General features: G+C 40.4%; 1 pseudogene; it reads right to left on the bottom strand.

Annotated features, from left to right (window-relative positions):
- The window catches only part of LOC104658444, a 107,043-nt pseudogene extending 91,881 nt beyond the window's left edge, over positions 1–15,162 (bottom strand).
- Positions 15,163–17,283: the final 2,121 nt, after the last annotated feature.

The raw sequence follows: 17,283 nt of genomic DNA, 5'->3' as shown, positions 1-17,283 counted from the left end.
ATCACTGGGATAAAACCCAATTGATCGTGATATATTATGTTTTTGATATGCTGTTGAATTCGGTTAGCTAGTATTTTCTTGAGGATTTTTAAATCTATGTTCATCAGGGATATTGCTGTGTGGTTTTCTTTTTTGGTTTAACTCTTTCCTAGTTTTGATATTAGGTTGATACTGGCTTCATGTAATGATTTACAGAGGATTCCTTCCTTCTCTATCTTTTGGAATACTGACAGTATTCCAAAAAAAGTCCTGGGCTTTTTGTTGTTATTGTTATTGTTGGTAATTTTTACAACCACTGTTTTAATCTGGCTACTTCTTATTGGTCTGTTCAGAGTTTCTATTTCTTCCTGATTTAATCTAGGAGGGTTGTATGTTTCCAAAAATATGTCCATCTCTTCTAGATTTTCTAGTTTGTGTGTGTAAAGGTGTTCATAATAGCCTGGAATGATATTTTGTATTTCTGTGGTATTGATTGTAATGTCTTTCAATTCATTTCTAATTGAGCTTACTTGGATCTTCCATTTTCTTTTCTTGGTTAATCTCACTGACAGTCTATCACGTTTGTTTATCTTCTCAAAAAACCAGCTTTCTGTTTTATTTATCTTTGGTATTTTTTTTATTTGTTTCAATTTCATTGAATATGCTCTGATCTTTGTTATTTGTTTTCATCTTCTGGGGTTGGGTTATTTTGTTCTTGTTTCTCTGGTTCCTTGAGGTGTGACATTCAGTTGTGCATTCGTACTCTTCCAAACTTTTTGATGTAGGCGTTTAATACTATGAACTTTCCTCTAAGATTTACGTTTGCTGAATCCCTGAGGTTTTGATATATTGCACCACTGTTATAGGGCTCGTAGAAATTTTTAATTTCTATTTTGATTTCATTGTACACTCAAAGCTCATTCAAGAGCAGATTATGTAATTTCCATGTGTTTGTATAGTTTTTTGGGTTCCTTTTGTAGCTAATTTCCAGTTTTATTTCACTGTGAATGAAGAGGATACCTGACATAATTTTCTTAAGTTTATTGAGACTTGTTTTGTGACCTATCATATGGTTTTTTTTGGAGAATCTTCCATGTGCTGAAGAAAATACCATACACTCTGCAGTTGTTGGATAAAATGCTCTGTAAATATCTGTTAAGTCCATTTGTTATAGGGTATAGTTAAAGTCCATTATTTCTTTGTTGACTTTCTGTATTGATAATCTGTCTAGTGCTGTCAGTGGAGTGAAGTCCCCACCAATATTTTGTTGCCATGTATCTCATTTCTTAGGTCTAATAGTAATTGTTTTATAAATTTGGTACCTCCAGTGTTAGGTGCACATATATTTAGGATTGTGATATTTTCTTGTTGGACTAATCTTTTAAGCATTTATTGTTTTTGTCTTTTTTTAAAAAAAAAACTGTTGTTGCATCAAACAACAGTTGTCTGATACAAGAATAGTGACTCCTGTCCAGTCTCCAAATCCCAGCGCGAGCGACACAGAAGGCCGGTGATTTCTGCATTTTCAACTGAGGTACTGGGGTCATCTCAGTGGGGAGTGCCGGACAATCGGTGCTGGTCAGCTGCTGCAGCCCGACCAGCGAGAGCTAAAGCAGGGCGAGGCATTGCCTCACCTGGGAAGCACAAGGGGGAAGGGAATCCCTTTTCCAGGCCAGGGGAACTGAGACACACAACACCTGGAAAATCAGGTAATTAGCACGCCAATACTGCGCTTTAAGCAAACGGGCACACCAGGAGATTATACCCATACCTGGCCGGGAGGGTCCCACGGCCACGGAGCCTCCATCATTGCTAGCAAAGCAGTCTGCGATCTAACTAAAATGGCAGCAGCGAGGCTCGGGGAGGGGCGCCCGCCATTGCTGAGGCTTAAGTAGGTAAACAAAGCCGCTGGGAAGCTCGAACTGGGTGGAGCTCACAGCAGCTCAAGGAAACCTGCCTGTCTCTGTAGACTCCACCTCTGGGGACAGGGCACAGCTAAACAACAAAGGGGAAGCAGCAGAGGCCTGTGCAGCCACAAACGACTCTGTCTGACAGCTTTGAAGAGAGCTGTGGATCTCCCAACACGGAGGTTGAGATCTGAGAAGGGACAGACTGCCTGCTCAAGTGGGTCCCTGACCCCTGAGTAGCCTAACTGGGAGACATCCCTGACTAGGGGCAGTCTGACACCCCACACCTCATAGGGTGGAGTACACCCCTGAGAGGAAGCTTCCAAAGGAAGAATCAGACAGGTACACTCGCTGTTCAGCAATATTCTATCTTCTGCAACCTCTGCTGCTGACACCCAGGCAAACAAGGTCTGGAGTGGACCTCAAGAAATCTCCAGCAGACCTACAGTTGAGGGTCCTGACTATTAGTAGGAAAACTATCAAACAGGAAGAACACCTATACCAAAACCCCATCAGTATGTCAACATCACCAAAGACCAGAGGCAGATAAAACCATGAAGATGGGGAAGAAGCAGGGCAGAGAAGCTGGACATTCAAGAAATAAGAACGCATCTCCCCCTGCAAAGGAGTGCAGCTCATCACCAGCAACGGATCAAAGCTGGTCAGAGAATGAGTTTGACGAAATGAGAGAAGAAGGCTTCAGTCCCTCAAACTTCTCAGAGCTAAAGGAGGAATTACTTACCCAGTGCAAAGAAACTAAAAATCTGATAAAAGAGGGGAAGAATTGATCGCTAGAATAATTAAGGCAGAGAAGGTCATAAATAAAATGACAGAGATGAAAACCATGACACGAGAAATACGTGACAAATCCACAAGCTTCAGTAACCGACTTGATCAACTGGAAGAAAGAGTATCAGCGATTGAGGATCAAATGAATGAAATGAAGTGAGAAGAGAAAGCAAAAGAAAAAAGAAGAAAAAGAAATGAACAAAGCCTGCAAGAAGTATGGGATTATGTAAAAAGACCAAAGCTAAGTCTGATTGGGGTGCCAGAAAGTGAGGGAGAAAATGGAACCAAGTTGGAAAACACTCTTCAGGATATCATCCAGGAGAACTTCCCCAACCTAGTAGGGCAGGCCAACATTCAAATTCAGGAAATACAGAGAACGCCACAAAGATACTCCTCCAGAAGAGCAACTCCAAGACACATAATTGCCAGATTCACCAAAGTTGAAATGAAGGAAAAAATCTTAAGGGCAGCCAGAGAGAAAGGTCGGGTTACCCACAAAGGGAAGCCCATCAGACTAACAGCAGATCTCTCGGCAGAAACTCTACAAGCCATGAGAGAGTGGGGGCCAATATTCAACGTTCCTAAAGAAAAGAATTTTCAACCCAGAATTTCATATCCAGCCAAACTAAGTTTCATAAGTGAAGGAGAAATAAAATCCTTTACAGATAGGCAAATGCTTAGAGATTTTGTCACGTCCAGGCCTGCCTTACAAGAGACCCTGAAGGAAGCCTTAAACATGGAAAGGAACAACCAGTACCAGCCATTGCAAAAACATGCCAAAATGTAAAGACCATCAAGGCTAGGAAGATACTGCATCAACTAACGAGCAAAATAACCAGTTAATATCATAATGGCAGGATCAAGTTCACACATAAACATATTAACCTTAAATGTTAATGGACTAAATGGTCCAATTAAAAGGCACAGACTGGCAAACTTCATAAAGAGTCAAGACCCATCAATCTGCTGTATTCAGGAGACCCATCTCACATGCATAGGCCCAAAATAAAGGGATGGAGGAAGATCTACCAAGCAAATGGAGAACAAAAAAAAGCAGGGGTTGCAATCCTAGTCTCTGATAAAATAGATTTTAACCATCAAAGCTCAAAAGAGACAAGGAAGGCCATTATATAATGGTAAAGGCATCAATTCAACAGGAAGAGCTAACTCTCCTAAATATATATGCACCCAATACAAGAGCACCTAAATTCATAAAGCAAATCCTTAGACACTTACAAAGAGACTTAGCCTCCCATACAATAGTAATGGGAGACTTCAACACTCCACTGTCAAAATTAGACAGTTCAACGAGACAGAAAGTTAACAAGGATATCCAGGAATTGAACTCATCTCTGCACCAAGCGGACCTAATAGACATCTATAGAACTCTCCACCCCAAATCAACAGAATATACATTCTTCTCAGCACCACATCGCACTTATTCCAAAATTGACCACATAATTGGAAGTAAAGCACTTCTTAGCAAATGTAAAAGAACAGAAATTATAACAAACTGTCTTTCCGACCACAGTGCAATCAAACTAGAACTCAGGACTAAGAAACACAATCAAAACCGCTCAACTACATGGAAACTGGACAACCTGCTCCTGAATGACTACTGGGTACATAACGAAATGAAGGCAGAAATAAAGATGTTCTTTGAAACCAATGAGAACAAAGATACAACATACCAGAATCTCTGGGACACATTTAAAGCAGTGTGTAGAGGGAAATTTATAGCACTAAATGCCCACAAGAGAAAGCTGGAAAGATCTAAAATTGACACCCTACCATCACAATTAAAAGAACTAGAGAAGCAAGAGCAAACACATTCAAAAGCTAGCAGAAGGCAAGACATAACTAAGATCAGAGCAGAACTGAAGGAGATAGAGACACAAAAAACCCTCCAAAAAATCAATGAATGCAGGAGTTGGTTTTTTGAAAATATCAACAAAATTGACAGACTGCTAGCAAGACTAATAAAGAAGAAAAAAGAGAAGAATCAAATAGATGCAACAAAAAATGATAAAGGGGATGTCACCACGGACCCCAGAGAAATACAAACTACCATCAGAGAGTACTATAAACACCTCTACGCAAATCAACAACAAAATCTAGAAGAAATGGATAGTTTCCTGGACACTTACACTCTTCCATGACTAAAACAGGAAGAAGTTGAATCCCTGAATAGACCAATAGCAGTCTCTGAAATTGAGGCAATTATTAATAGCCTACTAACCAAAAAAAGTCCAGGACCAAATGGATTCACAGCTGAATTCTACCAGAGGTACAAGGAGGAGCTGGTACCATCCCTTCTGAAACTATTCCAATCAATAGAACAAGAGGGAATCCACCCTAACTCCTTTTATGAGGCCAGCATCATCCTGATACCAAAGTCTGGCAGAGACACAACAAAAAAAGAGAATTTTAGACCAATATACCTGATGAACATCGATGCAAAAATCCTCAATAAAATACTGGCAAACTGGATTCAGCAGCACATCAAAAAGCTTATCCACCATGAGCAAGTGGGCTTCATCCCTGGGATGCAACGCTGGTTCAACATTCGCATATCAATAAACGTAATCCAGCATATAAACAGTACCAAAGACAAGAACCACATGATTATCTCAATAGATGCAGAAAAGGCTTTTGACAAAATTCAACAGCCCTTCATGCTAAAAACGCTCAATAAATTCGGTATTGATGGAACGCACCTCAAAATAATAAGAGCTATTTATGACAAACCCACAGCCAGTATCATACTGGATGGGCAAAAACTGGAAAAATTCCCTTTGAAAAGTGGCACAAGACAGGGATGCCCTCTCTCACCACTCCTGTTTAACATAGTGTTGGAAGTTCTGGCTAGGGCAATCAGGCAAGAGAAAGAAATCAAGTGTATCCAGTTAGGAAAAGAAGAAGTCAAATTGTCCCTGTTTGCAGATGACATGATTGTATATTTAGAAAACCCCATTGTCTCAGCCCAAAATCTCCTTAAGCTGATAAGCAACTTCAGCAAAGTCTCAGGATACAAAATTAATGTTCAAAAATCACAAGCATTCTTTTACACCAGTAACAGACAAACAGAGAGCCAAATCAGGAATGAACTTCCATTCACAATTGCTTCAAAGAGAATAAAATACCTAGGAATCCAACTTACAAGGGATGTCAAGGACCTCTTCAAGGAGAACTACAAACCACTGCTCAGTGAAATAAAAGAGGACACTAACAAATGGAAGAACATACCATGCTCATGGATAGGAAGAATCAATATCGTGAAAATGGCCGTACTGCCCAAGGTAATTTATAGATTCAATGCCATCCCCATCAAGCTACCAATGACTTTCTTCACAGAATTGGAGAAAACGGCTTTAAAGTTCACATGGAAGCAAAAAAGAGCCCGCATTGCCAAGACAATCCTAAGTCAAAAGGACAAAGCTGGAGGCATCATGCTACCTGACTTCAAACTATACTACAAGGCTACAGTAAACAAAAGAGCATGATACTGGTAGCAAAACAGAGATATAGACCAATGGAACAGAACAGAGTCCTCAGAAATAATACCACACATCTACAGCCATCTGATGTTTGACAAACCTGAGAGAAACAAGAAATGCGGAAAGGATTCCCTACTTAATAAATGGTGCTGGGAAAATTGGCTAGTCATAAGTAGAAAGCTGAAACTGGATCCTTTCCTTACTCCTTACACGAAAATTAATTCAAGGTGGATTAGAGACTTAAATGTTAGACGTAATACCATAAAAACCCTAGAAGAAAACCTAGGTAGTACCATTCAGTACATAGGCATGGGCAAGGACTTCATGTCTAAAACACCAAAAGCAACGGCAGCAAAAGCCAAAATTGACAAATGGGATCTAATTAAACTAAAGAGCTTCTGTACAGCAAAAAAAAAAACTACCAACAGCGTGAACAGGCAACCTATAGAATGGGAGAAAATTTTTGCAATCTACTCATCTGACAAAGGGCTAATATCCAGAATCTACAAGAACTCAAACAAATTTACAAGAAAAAAACAACCCCATCAAAAAGTGGGCAAAGGATATGAACAGATATTTATCAAAAGAAGACATTCATACAGTCAACAGACACATGAAAAAATGCTCATTATCACTGGCTATCAGAGAGTTGCAAATCAAAACCACAATGAGATACCATCTCTCACCTGTTAGAATGGCAATCATTAAAAAGTCAGGAAACAACAGGTGCTGGAGAGGATGTGGAGAAATAGGAACACTTTTACGCTATTGGTGGGATTTTAAACTATTTCAAGCATTATGGAAAACAGTATGGCGATTCCTGAAGCATCTAGAACTAGATATGACCCAGCCATCCCACTACTGGGTATATACCCAAAGGATTATAAATCATGCTGCTATAAAGTCACATGCACATGCATGTTTATTGTGGCACTATTCACAATAGCAAAGACTTGGAATCAACCCACATGTCCATCTGTGACAGACTGGATTAAGAAAATGTGGCACATATACACCATGGAATACTATGCAGCCATAAAAAAGGATGAGTTTGTGTCCTTTGTAGGGACATGGATGCAGCTGGAAACCATAATTCTTAGCATGGGGAGGGGGAGGGGGGAGGGATTGCATAGGGGAGTTATACATGATATAAATGATGAATTGATGGGTGCTGACGTGTTGATGGGTTCAGCACAGCAACATGGTACAAGTATAAAAATGTAACAAACCTGCACGTTATGCACATGTACCCTGGAACGTAAAGTATAATAAAAAAAAAAAATAAAAATAAAAATAAAAAAAGAAAGAAAAGGTGGCACATATACAACATGGAATATTATGCAGCCATAAAAAAGGATGAGCTTGCGTCCTTTGTAGGGACATGGATGCAGCTGGAAACCATCATTCTTAGCAAACTATCACAAGAACAGAAAACCAAACACCGCATATTCTCACTTATATGTGGGAACTGAACAATGACATCACTTGGACTCCGGAAAGGGAACATCACAAACCGGGGCCTATCATGGGGAGGTGGGAGGGGGGAGGGATTGCATTGGGAGTTATACCTGATATAAATGATGAATTGATGGGTGGTGACGAGTTGATGGGTGCAGCACACCAAATGGCACAAGTATAGAGATGAAATAAACCTGCACGTTATGCACATGTACCCTAGAACTTAAAGTATAATAATAATAATAATAAAATAAAAATAAAATAAAATAAAAAAAAAGAATAGTGACTCCTGCTCAATTTTGGTTTCCATTTGGGTAGAATATCTTTTCCTTATGTGTTATGTGAGTCTCTTGAAGACATCAGATTCTTGGCTGGTGGATTTTTATCCATTCTGCCATTCTGTATCTTTTCAGTGGAGCATTTAGGCGATTTACATTCTACATACGTATGGAGATGTGAGGGTCTGTTCTATTAATCATGCTAGTTGTTGCCTTAATACTTTGGTTTATTTGCATTGTGATATTGTTTTGTAGGCCTTGTGAGATTTATCCTTTAAGGAGGTTCTATTTTGGTGTATATCAAGCTTTTGTTTCAAAATTTAGGACTCCTTTTAGCATTTCTTGTAGTAGTGGCTTAGTAATGGTGACTCTCTCAGCATTTCTTGGTCTGATAAAGACTTTATCTCTTCTTCATGTATGAAGCTTATTTTTGCTGAGTACAAAATTTTTGGCTGGCAATTATTTTGTTTCAGGAGGCTAAAAATGGGACCCCAATCTCTTCTGGCTTGTAAGGTTTTTGCCAATAAACCTGCTGTTAAACTGATAGGTTTTGCTTTATAGGTTATCTGATGCTTTTGTCTGACAGTTCTTAAGATTCTTACCTCTGTCTTGACTTTAGATAATCTGATGACTATGCACCTAGGTGATGATCTTTTTGCAATGAATTTCTGAGGAGTTCTTTCAACTTCTTGTATTTGATGTCTACGTCTCTAGCAAGGCCAAATAAGTTTCCTCAATTATTCCCTCAAATAAGTTTTCAAAACTTTTAGATTTCTCTTCTTCTTCAGGAACATCAATTATTCTTAGGTTTGGTCATTTTAGTAATCCCAAATTTCTTGGATACTTTGTTCTTTTTTTTACTTGTCTTTGTCTGTTTGGGCTAATTCAAAAGCCTTGTCTTTGAGCTCTGAGGGTCTCTCTTCCACTTGTTCCACTTGTTCTAGTCTATTGTTGAAACTTTCACTGCATTTTGTATTTCTCTATGTGTGTCTTTCATTTCCAGACACTCTGATTGTTTTTTCTTTATGATATATATTTATCTGGAAAATTTTTCATCCAGATCCTGTTTGTTTTTTTTAATTTCTTAAACCTTTTTTTCACCTTTCTCTGGTATCTCCTTGAGTAGTTTAATAATCAACCTTCTGAGTTCTTTATGTGGCAATTCAGAGACTTATTTTTGCTTTGGATCAATTGCTGGGGAGCTTGTGTGATCATTTGAAAGTGTTATAGAACCTTGTTTTGTCATATTAACAGAATTACTTTTCTGGTTCTTTCTCATTTGGGTAGACTATTTCAGTGGAGAGTTCTGAAACTCAAGGTCATCTCAGATTCTTTTGTTCTATCGGGTGATCCCTTGATGTGGTGCTCTCCCCCTTCCCCTAGAGATGATCTTTCCTAAGAACCAGACTGCAGTGAACATTATTGCTCTTCTGGGTCTACCCACCCAGTGGGGCTGCGAGGATCCAGGCTGGTGCTGGGGAATGTCTACAAAGAGTCCCGTGATGTGATCTATCTTCAGGTCTTCTAGCCATGGATATCAGCACCTGCACTGGTAGAGCTGGCAGGGAAGTGAAGTTAGACTCTGTAAAAGTCCTTGGTTGTAGATATGTTTAGTGTGCTGGCTATCTCCAATGCTGGTTATGCCAGCAGTGAAGTTGTCCTCTGGACCTCTGATTAGCCAGGATGTTGCAGGAAGTAGAATTAGATATTATCTTATCCTTCCTAGGATCAGGGTTATCTTGTCATGAGTTGCTATAATAATCTGAGTTGGTCGACTTCCAGCCAGGCAGTGGCACTTTCAAGAGACCACCAGAGTTTCTATCCATTGTGTTTGGCCATCATGGTGGGCCGAGAAATACCATCAAATGGGGTCAGGGTTAGGTGAGTTTGGGCTCAGACTCTCCTTGGGCAGGGCTTGCCATGGCCACTGTGGGGGATATGGGAGGTGGTTCTTGGGCCCAGTGGGGTTATGTTCCAGAGGAGATCTTGGTTGCCTCTGCTGTGTCATATACTTTGTCAGGGAAGTGGGAAATAGACAGTAGCAAGAGGCCTAACTGAGCTCCCATGCAGTTGGCAAGGCTGGTCTCACCCCCTCAGTGCCCTGCTCAGATCTTGCCCCAGGCCATAAGCTTCCCTGCTGGGAAAGCAAGCCTGGCTTTTGGACCTAGGCCCTTCTCTCCCCACTCTGTTGGCAGAGGCTCCTGTGCTCCTGCACTCATATCTGCCTCAGGTCCCACTCATCTCCCAGACTTCACTCAAGTAAATTTGTGCCCAGTTAAAACCACTACCAATTTTAATTGGAAGCTTTCTTTATCCCATGACCCTTCCCTGAATTCTGCTGGCTGCCTACCTCAAGGGACCTTGTGAGGTATAGTCAGGGATGGCTTCCCTGAACTCGAGCTGGAGACTGGGAGTGCCACCAAGGCACTTCCCACTGTGACTTCTACTTTTATATTTCATATGATTACCCAAATCCATTTCTACTCTAGGTAAGGTTAAGTCCTTCTCCTATGATCTGGATTTTCAGACTCCCTAGTGGGAATGTGTGTTCAGAGGCACGCTTTCCCCCCTCACACTTTGGGAACTCACAGTTTTGCAGAATTTGCAGTGCTGTGCTGCTTCTTTCAAAGGATCTTTGAATTCTCTGTTTTCCTGGTATGTTGCTGTGGTGGTTATAGCAGCAAAAGATTGTGGTGTGAGTCCCCACATTCCGTTCTATCCTTCCAAGGGGGAGCTGCACATTAGCCCTGTCTCCTATCTGTCATCTTGTTCCTGAGTGTCTTATCCATTCTTTTATTGATAGACACCTGAGCTGTATTTAGATTGGAGTCGCCATGGATAAAACTGCAATGAACATTCATATGTAAGACATTAGTGGACATTTTTAATTTCTCTTAAGTACATGTCTAGTAGTTATATGTACTGCTGGGATATAGTGTTGCATTATAGTGCTGGTGACCATTTCATTTTAAAAGAAACTTCCAGGCCTTTTCCAAAGTGATTGATTTTAAGATTTTACATTCTCTCAGGCAGTGTACGAGAGTATTAGTTGCTCCACTTCCTCATCAACATTTGATGTCATCAGTCTTTAATATTGTATTAGCCATTTTATTGGGTGTGTAGTGGTATGCATGGCCTGGTTTCATTACAAATGTCAAACCTACTTATTAAAAATAAAACAATTCAGAAGTATCAAGTATAGTAAATATTTCTCATCTATAATTTTTATCACCAACCACCAACCCCTATCTCACAGCCCATGTGGGACCACAGGGAAGTGTTGGGTCCTCATTCTTCAAAGCTTTTCTCAAAAGGGAAGTCCCTGTCCTAGCATCAGGGGGCTACCAGAGTTGTGTAGAGAATAGCTCTCTCTCCATGCCTCAGTCTGGCCTGGATTTCCCCCCACTACACTGGCCAACATAACCAATTTCTATGGGGGTGATTTCTAGGGAGAAAAACTCTATCTCCTAGCAACTGATTATATTGTGGAAGTCACAATTCCCAATTAGGAAAGTACCTCTTCATAACTACTCATTTGACCCCGGGGAAAAAAATAACACCACTCAGGGGCTGGGATTCAGGTCTACATTCCTGAAGCATTGACAAGTCTGAACTAAACCTCCTAATGTTACAGGCCAGAAATGCTCTAGTCATTAATTTTATCTTCATCCCTTGCTAAACATGAAGAGGAAGACGCTGGCCTGAGGTTCTGAATTAAACCTTCTCCCTCATTGTGGCAATCGTTTTCTGTTTTCTTCTTTCCCTAGGAGCCCTTTTCCTCCCTTCTGAATTTTGGCTAAATCTGTTCCTCTCACACAATCCCTAATGCATTTCTTAGTTAAGACACTTTTGCCTTAATTATTTCAGTAGCCTCCTAGATGATCTCTCTGCCTTTGTCTCTCCCTCACATCCACCTTCCGTGTTGCTATGTAAAACTATTCTGAAGAAAAGACCAAGCTGTTTTGCCCAGCATGAGAATTGTATATTTTTCTGCACCTCAGCCTTTGGGTTTTGTTGCTGCCTTAGCCTGGAAAACCCTTTCTTCTCTGGTTCCACCTGTCCAAATTTTCCACAGCTTTCACAGTGCTTTCTGTGTGGATTTATCTTTAATTACCCAGTCTTTCTACAAAAGCTGAAAATAAGCTCTCCATGTGAAGAATTCTGTATCATTATCTTGGGAAATCATGGGGTTATTTTCTACCTAGTAGTAAAGTGGTTAACAACAAAAACTCTGAGGTTGAATAGATTCAAATTTAAATCCTAATTCTACCACTTATTAACTGTTGCATTAGGCAAATTAATTAAAAAATTGAGCTTCATTTTTCTTAATAATTACAGTGATGAGGACAACAAAAAATACTCCTGCCTCCATAAAGCTTTTGTGAAGATTCCATGATAAAATGCATGTAAAATATTAGGTACGGTTTTTGGCACATGGCAAGTGCTCAATAAATGCCCATTGTCATTATTCTCCTATTTTTCTAGAGCTCAGGTGGGAAATCTGCATACAGAAATGCAGGTGATTGTTGTAGGGGGGCTGTTGAAATCAGGAGGTGGATGATATCTCTCAAAGAATTTGTTGTAACATACAAAAAGAAGAGAGCTGAGGTTGACACCTCAAGGTAGATCAGCTTCCAGAAAGCAGTCAGAGGTATAAGAACCTACAAAGAAGAATACAAAAGAGTGGCCATGGTAGGAGAAAGAACCTATACAGAACATTGCAAGAAGCCAGGGAGTGTCATCAGTGCAAGAAGAGTTAATCATACAGTAGGCAAAGAAAGATCAAGTAGGATCAACTCAAGTCCATTGACTTCCACAATGTGAAAGTAATTTGAGATTTCTCAGAGGTTTTTCACGGATTGGAAAACAAAAGTAAATTATAGTGATGGAGATGTGTATAAAGAAGTGGAGACAGTTGGCACAGACTATCTAGAAGTCCATGTAGAAGTTTGAATAAAATACAGAAGGAGAGAGGGTGGGATGTGAGAAACATAAAGTCTTAACAGGGGTGTCTCTTTTTCTTTCCTTTCCTTCTTTCTTTCTTTCCTTTTTTTCTAAAAGATGAGCACCAATTGAGCTTGTTCATAATCCAGGGTAAAGGTTGGGACTGGGGGAAAGAGGATGGATAAGTGATGGAATTAGTAGGGCTTGAGTAAGCAGAAAAAGGTGGGTCCACACAAAGATGGAGGGATTGGCTTTGGCTGGTCCAGAGATGAGAGAGAAGAGTATGTATGGATACAGGAAAATGTGTCTCATATGTCTTTGACTCTCCAAAACTTAGCAAGACAGGGAGTGATATGCACTTGACATGCAGTAGGCCTCTAGGAAATGACAGAGTGACAGAGTACTAAGGAATGTTGTGGAGAGACAAGCTGCCAGAATAGGAACTATTTTTTTAATCACAAGAATTTCCCAATGCACAGATGATAAAGCCTGATATTGGGGCTGAGGAATGAGGGATATGAGGGGACAAAAAGCCAGAGGGTGAAGAGAATTTTGTGTAGTATGCACGTGTGCACACGTATCAGAATTAGCAATGCATTGAAATGCCATTTACTACAACCTGGAAAACAGTAATTAAGTTGAATTAGGGTTAGTCCTGCTCTCCTGAAAGCATCTCTTTCTTGCCATTGCTTAGTACCAAGGCAGCTGGAAATAAGTCTGGGATTGGACAATTAATGGCACCCCTTCCGACTGCCCCCTGTCTACTGTCCTCCACAATTGCAGCCTAATTTAGGTGAAATCTGCCTGGCAATGTCCTAGGGGAAGCAGTGGTTGGATGACCTGTGCCAGTTCTCACTTTCCTATCTCCAGCTTCAGTTAGAGACCCAAACTGAGAGACAGATGAAAAACTGTTTTTATAGGAATAAAGAAACTCATCTGTAATATGCTTCTGAAAGTCTTTCTCAGTCTCAGCAGCTCAGTACCTACTGGTAGAGGAGAGTGGTCTAGGCAGTTGAGGATACAGGATCCATTCTCTGGGAGCTCAGGTTTAGTGGAGAATGAAGGCAGACAATCAGGGGAATCACTAATATATGTACCTGTCAAGAGGGCAAAGGCTAGCTTGAACACTGGGTAGGGAGAATTAACCCCAGTGGCTTCTTATTGTAGTGTGTGACTTTGTCTTATCAATTTCCCTCCTCTCCTCATTGACTCTGAGCCAAGAAAAGATTCAAGCCTTCAAACTCCAAGTCTAGAGGAAGAGAATGAAATGTTATTAAGGACCTAACTGTATTACGTACTCTTCCAGGCATTTTTGGGATACAGTAGGATCAGACAGACCCAAATGTAAAGACACTTGACCTCTCCTAACCTCAATATTTTTGTCTCTAAGTTGATGACACTGAGTATTGGTAGGAATATTTGATTTGTTTAGTTATTTATCAAACATTCAAATAGTGCTTTTTTTATGTTCACGTTATAAATATTAACTCATTTATTCTCCATAACAATCCAATAAGGTAGATTCTACTATTATCTCTATTTTACAAATTGGGGTACTGAGATTTCAGGAAGTTAGTGAGTTCACCAAAGGTCACATAGTTAGCAAATGGAATTTGCTGAGATTTGAATCCAGACTATCTGGCTTTAGTATCCATGCTCTTAGCGATTATACTATGCTGCATCCCATATGTAATTAAGTATGTGAAAGCACTTAGGACAAAATCCATCACATTGTGGGTATCCAATGAATGATGATTCTCTCCATCACTCTTAAAAATTTCACTGCAACCCCACACAGCAGGTATTATCTAAATTTTACAGATGAGAAAAACGGGAGATCAGATAAGTTTAATAACTTGCTCAAGAATGCACTGCTACTAAATAGAAGATCTGGGATTTGAGCACAGAAACAATTGGCTCCTGAATCAGTGTCATTTCCCTGTACTGTGCAATATGGAAATCACTGAAGTGCAAGGGAGCCTAGACTACTGATGGGGAGTACTTGTTTAAGGATGGACTTCTCTTCCCAGCCATAAGCAGAACAGAATGTAGTAAAAAAGGGTAATTTTACTTAGTTTTCAGGAAGGGCCTGTGTCCTTTACAACCATTAAACAGGTTAAATGGCTGGTGGCAGCTGAGCCTCAGAGTCTTCTCAATCTTCAGGAAAGGTACCATGACTCCTAGCTGTCTGCTTGCCCTTTATGGGAGACCCTATACAAGGACAACCCCTCACCTATTGAATTGTCTGATTTTGCACATTTGGAATTCTGAGTAAGTCTTCATCATCATCATCATCATCATCATCATCATCCTTGGCTTCTCAGGAAGCTAATCATCATTACTAATATCTTCCGCATAACTACCACTACTTGAATACTTTTCAGGTACTCTTCTAGGTGCTTAACATGTATTAGCTCACTGAATCTTCACGACAATGCTATAAGAAAAGGACTATTTGAGGCCTGGAGAAGTTAAGTAACTAACCTAACAGTACATGGACTTGAGTTAATAGCCTTCCCCACATTCAGCTTGGAAGATGTTGATCAATGTAAATATGCTGATAGTTGTTATGGGAAAGCTGAGAGCATAATGATAACAGGAAACTGGACTTTAAGAGCAGGACTGTTAAAATCACCTGACCTCTCCCTGTGGAGTAAGGTCCTACCTTTAGTGTAAGAGTCAGCCAGCAAAGCCGCTGTAGCCAGATTGCCTCTCTAGATTCCTCCTCTCTGGTCAGGGCATCTCTAGAAAAAAAAGCAGCAGCCCCAGTCAGGGATTTAAAGATAAAACCCCCATCTCCCTGGGACAGAGCACCTGGGGGAAGGAGCAGCTCTGGGCGCAGGCTTCAGCACATTTAAACATTCCTGCCTGCTGGCTCTGAAGAGAGCAGCGGTTCTCCCAGCACAGCGCTTGAGCTTTGCTAAGGGACAGACTCCCTCTTCAAGTGGGTCCCTGACTCCTGTGCTCTTGACAGGGAGACAACTCCCAGCAGGGGTTGACAGATACCTCATACAGGAGAGCTCCGGATGGCATGCGGCGGGTGCACCTCTGGGACAAGGCTTCCAGAAAAAGGAACAGACAGCAATTTTTCCTGTTCTGCAGTCTATGCTGGTGATACCCAGGCAAACAGGGTCTGGAGTGGACTTCCAGAAAACTCCAACGGACCTGCAGCAGAAGGGCCTGACTCTTTGAAGAAAAACTAACAAACAAACAACAACAAAAAAAGAGCATCAACATCAACAAAAAGGAGGTCCACGCAGAAACCACATGCGAAGGTCACCGACAACAAAGTCCAAAGGTAGATAAATCCACGAAGATGGGGAAAACCCGTGTAAAAGGCTGAAAATTTCAAAAACCAGAATGCCTCTTCAACTCCAAAGGATGACAACTCTTCACAAGCAAGGGAATAAAACTGGATAAAGAATGAGTTGATGAATTGGCAGAAACAGGCTTCAGAAGGTGGGTAATAACAAACTCCTCTGAGATAAAAGAGCATACTCTAACCAATGCAAGGAAGCTAAGAACCTTGAAAAAAATTAGAGGAATTGCTAACCAGAGTAACCACTGTAGACAAGAACATAAATGACCTGAGGGAGCTGAAAAACACAGCACAAGAACTTCGTGAAGCATACACAGGTGTCAATAGATGAATTGATCAAGTGGAAGAAAGGATATCAAGAGTGAAGATCAACTTAATGAAATAAAGCATGAAGGCAAGATTAGCAAAAAAAGAATGTAGAGGAATAAACAAAACCTCCAAGAAATATAAGACTATGGAAAACGACCAAACCTACGTGTGATTGGTGTACCTGAAAGTGATGGGAGAATGGAACCAGGTTGGAAAACACTCTTTAGGATATTATCCAGGAGAACTTCCTCATGCTAGCAAGTCAGGTCAACATTCAAATTCAGGAAATACAGAGAACAATTCAAAGATACTCCTCAAGAAGAGCAACCCCAAGACATATAATAGATTCACCAAGGTTGAAATGAAGAAAAAAATGTTAAGGGCAGCTAGAAAGAAAGGTTGGGTTAACCACAAAGGGAAGTCCATCAGACTAACAGTGGCTCTCTCTGCAGAAACCCTACAAGCCAGAAGAGAGTGGAGGCCAATATTCAACATCCTTAAAGAAAAGAATTTTCAACCCAGAATTTCATATCCAATGAAACTAAGCTTCATAAGCAAAGGAAAAATAAAATCCTTTACAGAGAAGCAAATGCTGAGAGATTTTGTCACTACAAGGCCTGTCTTAAAGGAGATCCTGAAGGAAGCACTAAACCTGGAAAGGAACAAGTAGTAGAAGCCACTACAAAAAGATACCAAATTGTAAAGACCATCGACACTATGAAGAAAGAGCATCACTAATGGGCAAAATAACCAGCTAGCAATATAATGACAGAATCAGATTCACATATAACAATATAAACCTT

Source organism: Rhinopithecus roxellana, chromosome 7, assembly GCF_007565055.1.
Source record: "Rhinopithecus roxellana isolate Shanxi Qingling chromosome 7, ASM756505v1, whole genome shotgun sequence".
Taxonomy (NCBI): Eukaryota; Metazoa; Chordata; class Mammalia; order Primates; family Cercopithecidae; genus Rhinopithecus; species Rhinopithecus roxellana.
Note: the sequence above shows the minus strand (reverse complement) of the source record. Positions and strands in the feature narration are given on the sequence as shown.